The following is a 5931-nucleotide window of genomic DNA, read 5'->3' as shown; positions in this document are numbered from 1 at the left end:
AAATATAATAATAACTAACTAAAACATATTAAAAACTACCTAAAAACAATGCCAAAAAGCGTATAAATTATCTGCTCATCAGTGCACTATCCTCTTTAACATCAATTTCAAGCTCTGATAAACCCCATATTTAGGGTTTATCTTGTGTTGAATTTAGAGTATTTTATCAACTTTTTCTCACATTTATCCAATGAAATAGCAAGGTTTCATGATTGTCTCCTAATTTGTGCTTGAGTGTGAAAACGTGCTTTTTAGGCCCTTAATTATTTAATATTGATTCACATTTGATTCCACTAGATGCCTTAATATGTTTGTTAAGTGATTTCATGTTGAAAATGCTAGGAATGGATCAAAGGAATGGAGAGGAAAGCATGCAAAGTGGAGAAATCATGAAAAAACCAAAAATTTGGAAAACGCCGACGGACGCGCGCGCGCACTATGTGCCTATGCGTGGATTGCAAAATGCTCCATGGACGCATACACGTGCTGTACGGGTACGCGTGATGACATGTCATCATGTCATGTTTTTCTATGCTTTTTCATACAAGAAATTGATGATTAGTGCTTAAATATTACAAGCTTTTGTGCTTAAATGGTATATTTCCTTGATCTTTTGATTTTATAAATTTTGTAGGAAATAAGTGGAAAAAGAAGCAAAATATCACAAAATCAGCTAAAAAGAAGTAAAAAAGGATTTTGGGGCACACTTTGAAGTTTGAGCACACTTTGGAACTTTAGGCCACACTTTTAAAAGCGTGGCCCATGACCATGAGGCCATGACATGCATTATGCATGCATTTAATTATTAATGCCATCACGATGCATTATTAACTCATTAGGCATGGAAAATGAATGCTACATTAAAGCAATTGGTATTATTAGTCAATGAATGCATGCATGAAATGTTGCATGAAATATTAATTAATTATGCCAATAAGAATGAATGAATGCTACGTTGAAATAAATGAATGATACATTGGCATTATTAATTAAGTTCATGAAAGAATGCATGTAATATTACTAATACCTATAAGGCGTTAATGAAGTGCATGAATGAAACCATTAAATCATTAATGCCATAATGAATGAATGCTTTAACGTAATGCAATTGCCTTTATTAACTAAGTAATATAATAAAAGCATGCATGTGTTTAGTTAATTAGTACCATCATGGACAATGCATTGGCTTTATTAATTAAGATAGAATGAAAGCATCTAGTGTTGATTTTTGCAATGGAGCGCCTCAACAAAGCCAAGGAGAAACAAGAGAGCACTCCGTTCATTCATTTCACCTTTTCGAGCATGGCCAAGAGAAAACCAAGAACGCGCACCAAGGGAAGCCCATCAAGCCAAGGAGGTAGCGTTTAAAAATTGAGCGCTACGTTAACTCTTTTCACTTTCTTAGGCCCTCAAACAAGGCTAAGCAAGGAAGCAAAGTAGCGCTACGTTTGTGCTCTTAACTGAGCGCTACAAGGCTTGGCAAGAAAATTGGCCAAAGTGGCTTCACTAAGATTTGAAAAGGGAGCCTCACTCAAAGGCAAAGGGGTGCTGCGTTGTTTCTTTTAACTAAGCACTATAAGCAAGGCTTGGTTCGACGAGCCTCTAAGTGAGTTTTACTACTTGATGTGACCCGATACACTTGCCGGTGAGTTTTGGTGTGGAATTCTTAATTTCAACCCATCAAGTTTTTGGCGCCGTTGCTGGGATTGATTTAGATCAACAATGATTAAGTGGGTGAGAAGTCTAGATTAAGCATTCTCTCTGTTTTGTTCTCTATTTTATGTTGAAACCCAGGTGTTTGTGTTTTTGCCTCACTAAAAAATTCTCATCTCTGATATGAGTAATTTCAGTTTTCACTGGTTGTGTGTTTTACAAAACTCAAATGGAGTTCAACTCATCTTATGATCAAATAAATTTTATGGGATATTACCCACCATCACCAATCTCTAATGGTGGCTGGGAATATCACCAAGAAAATACAAATTCTGAGCACTCTAATCCATGGAGATTTGCTTCAGAGACACAAGATGAACAAGAAAATCATATGGGATACCAACCACCACTACAAAATGATTCATATCATTATCCTCATGGTGGTTGGGAGTATCACCAAGAATTGAAAGAGTATGAACATCTCCTAGAGCCACAAAGTGACTCATACTGTGATGACAGTTACATAAACCGTGGCTGGGAAGGGAATGTCAACAGTTCATACTCCATTCATCAAGAGACATCTTCCCTGGAGTATACTCTCAATAAAGTCATGCAGAATTATCCACCCTCACTTCCAGTTTCTCATTTGAAAGTTCTTCATCACTTGATTATGCCTCAACACAAAGTTTCCTTCAAGATCCATACAACTCATCTGACCAACCATAAAATTCATTCCATAACTCACAAAATTCACTCCATAACCCTCAAAATAACTTCACTACAACACGTTCATCTCCACAAAATTTCTCTCAACCTTCAGAGGATCTCCTTCAAAAGTCTAGAGAATTTTTTGAAAGACAAGAACAATCCTGGAAAAGGCAAGAAACTTTCTACAATAAGATGAATGGATATTTAGAGCAAGCAAGAAGAAACAGAGAATTTCTAAGCAAGGAAGGTGAAGATCAATTGGTGGATAAAAAGGAGGAAGTGGAAGAACAAGATAGTGAGGAAGTCAGTCAAGAAAATTCACACTCAAGTGAGGCAGAGAAGTACATGAAGGAAGAGCTCATTGAGTCACCGATTCAAAAGGCTCTTGATGAAAATAAAATTCCAATAAACACATAGCAACCAAGTCTTGAATTCAAAGGAGTAAAGGCAACTAACAAGAGCACCAATCATACCCCTGATCCAGCAAGCAAGCTCAATCAAGCCATGTACAAAAGGAGCTTGCTGAGAGGAGACCAAGAAAGGGGCCAATAGCTGAAACTTCTCCCCCCTTGAGGTCATTCCTCTTAACAAACTGGAAGAAGAGGAAGAAAGTGAAGAATATGTCAACCGTAGGTAACATTTCTTTCATCTGCTTGGTTTATTTTCTCTCTTTGCTTTGTTTAAATTATAATAAATTGGCATATAGTTACATTCTAAGTTTGGTGTTGCCCTGCAATAATTTGTTTTCAATTCCTCTTATGATTGCATCCATTCTACATGGAAGTGTCACACTAAGATTCTAAGTTTGGTGTGACACTTATTTTTCTATGCAATTGATGAGCGGATAATTTATACGCTTTTTGGCATTGTTTTTAGTAGAATCTAGTTACTTTTAGGGATGTTTTCATTAGTTTTTATGTTAAATTCACATTTCTGGACTTTACTATGAGTTTGTGTGTTTTTCTGTGATTTCAGGTATTTTCTGGCTGAAATTGAGGGACTTGAGCAAAAATCAGATTCAGAGGTTGAAGAAGGACTGCTAATGTTGTTGGATTCTGACCTCCCTGCACTCAAAGTAGATTTTCTGGAGCTACAGAACTCAAAATGTCGCGCTTCTAATTGCGTTGGAAAGTGGACATCCAGAGCTTTCCACCAATATATAATAGTCCATACTTTGGCTGAGTTTAGACGACGTAAAAGGGCGTTGAACGCCAGTTCTACGCTGCTGTCTGGAGTTAAACGCCAGAAACACGTCACAAACCAGAGTTGAATGCCAGAAACACGTTACAACCTGGTGTTCAACTCCAGAAAGAGCCTCTGCACGTGTAACATTCAAGCTCAGGCCAAGCACACACCAAGTGGGCCCCGGAAGTGGATTTATGCATCAATTACTTACTTCTGCAAACCCTAGTAACTAGTTTATTATAAATAGAACTTTTTATTGTTGTATTAGACATCTTTTGATCATCTTTGGACGTCTAGTTCTTAGATCATGGGGGCTGGCCATTCGGCCATGCCTGGGCCTTTCACTTATGTATTTTCAACGGTAGAGTTTCTACACTCCATAGATTAAGGTGTGGAGCTCTGCTGTTCCTCATGAATTAATGCAAAGTACTACTGTTTTTCTATTCAACTCAACTTATTCCGCTTCTAAGATATTTATTCGTACTTCAACATTAATGTGATGAATGTGACAATCATCATCATTCCCTATGAATGCGTGCCTGACAACCACTTCCGTTCTACCTTCGATTGAATGATTATCTCTTGGATCTCTTAATCAGAATCTTCGTGGTATAAGCTAGATTGAGGGCGGCATTCATAAGAATCAGAAAAGTCTAAACTTTATCTGTGGTATTCCGAGTAGGATTATGGGATTGAATGACTGTGACGAACTTCAAACTTGCGAGTGCTGGGCGTAGTGACAGACGCAAAAGGAGGGTGAATCCTTTTCCAGTATGATCGAGAACCTCAGATGATTAGCCATGCCGTGACAGAGCATTTGGACCATTTTCACAAGAGGATAGGATGCAGCCATTGACCACGGTGATGCCTCCAGACGATTAGCCATGCAGTGACAGCGCATCGGACCATTTTCCAGAGAGGATCAAAAGTAGCCATTGCCAATGGTGATGTCCTTACATAAAGCCAGCCATAGAAAGGAGTAAGACTGATTGGATGAAGACAGCAGGAAAGCAGAGGTTCAGAGGAACGAAAGCATCTCTATACGTTTATCTGAAATTCTCACCAGTGATATACATAAGTATTTCTATCCCTATTTTATTATGTATTTTCGAAAACTCCATAACTATTTTATATCCGCCTGACTGAGATTTACAAGGTGACCATAGCTTGCTTCAAGCCGACAATCTCCGTGGGATCGACCCTTACTCACGTAAGGTTTTATTACTTGGACGACCCAGTACACTTGCTGGTTAGTTGTATCGAAGTTGTGAATGAAAAACAATATATTAAGACGTGCACATAGAGTTTTTGGCGCCATTGCCTGAGATCACAATTTCGTGCACCAAGTTTTTGGCGCCGTTGCCGGGGATTGTTCGAGTTTGGACAACTGACGGTTCATCGTGTTGCTCAGATTAGGTAATTTTCTTTTCGTTTTCTTTTCAAAAAAAAATTTCAAAAATTTCTCCTTTGTTTTCGAAAAAAAAAAAAGAAAATCCAAAAAAAATTTAGAAAATCATAAAAATCAAAAATAATTTTGTGTTCTTGTTTGAGTCTTGAGTCAACTTTTAAGTCTGGTGTCAATTGCATATTCATCTTGCATTTTTTGAAAATTCATGCATTCATGGTGTTCTTCATGATCTTCAAGTTGTTCTTGGTAAGTCTTCTTGTTTGATCTTGATGTTTTCTTGTTTTGTGTCTTTTCTTGTTTTTCATATGCATTATTGCATCCATAGAGTCTAAACATGAAAGATTTCTAAGTTTGGTGTCTTGCATGTTTTCTTTGCATATAAAATTTTTCAAAAATAAGTTCTTGATGTTCATCTTGACATTCAAAGTGTTCTTGGTGTTCATCTTGACATTCATAGTGTTATTGCATTCATCACATACTTTGATCCAAAATTTTCATGCATTGCATCATTTTTCATGTTTTTCTCTCTCGTCATTAAAAATTCAAAAATAAAAAAAAAATATCTTTCCCTTTTTCTTCTCATAAATTCGAAAATTTGGATTGACTTTTTCAAAAATTTTTTTAAAATCTAGTTATTTTTATGAGTCAAATCAAATTTCCAAATTAAAAAAAAAATTTATCTTTTTCAAAATCTTTTTCAAAAATATATCTTTTTCATTTTTCTTATCTACTTTCGAAAATTTAAAAATATTTTTCAAAAATCTTTTTCTTAATTTTATATCATAATTTTCGAAAATATCATCATCAATTAATGTTTTGATTCAAAAATTTCAAGTTTGTTACTTGCTTGTTAAGAAAGATTCAAACTTTAAGTTCTAGAATCATATCTTGTGATTTCTTGTGAATCAAGTCATTAATTGTGATTTTAAAAATCAAATCTTTTTCAAAACTAATTTCAATCATATCTTTTCAAAAAT

The sequence above is a fragment of the Arachis ipaensis genome, chromosome B1 (genome assembly GCF_059453495.1).
Source record: "Arachis ipaensis isolate K30076 ecotype BB chromosome B1, ASM5945349v1, whole genome shotgun sequence".
Taxonomy (NCBI): Eukaryota; Viridiplantae; Streptophyta; class Magnoliopsida; order Fabales; family Fabaceae; genus Arachis; species Arachis ipaensis.
Note: the sequence above shows the minus strand (reverse complement) of the source record.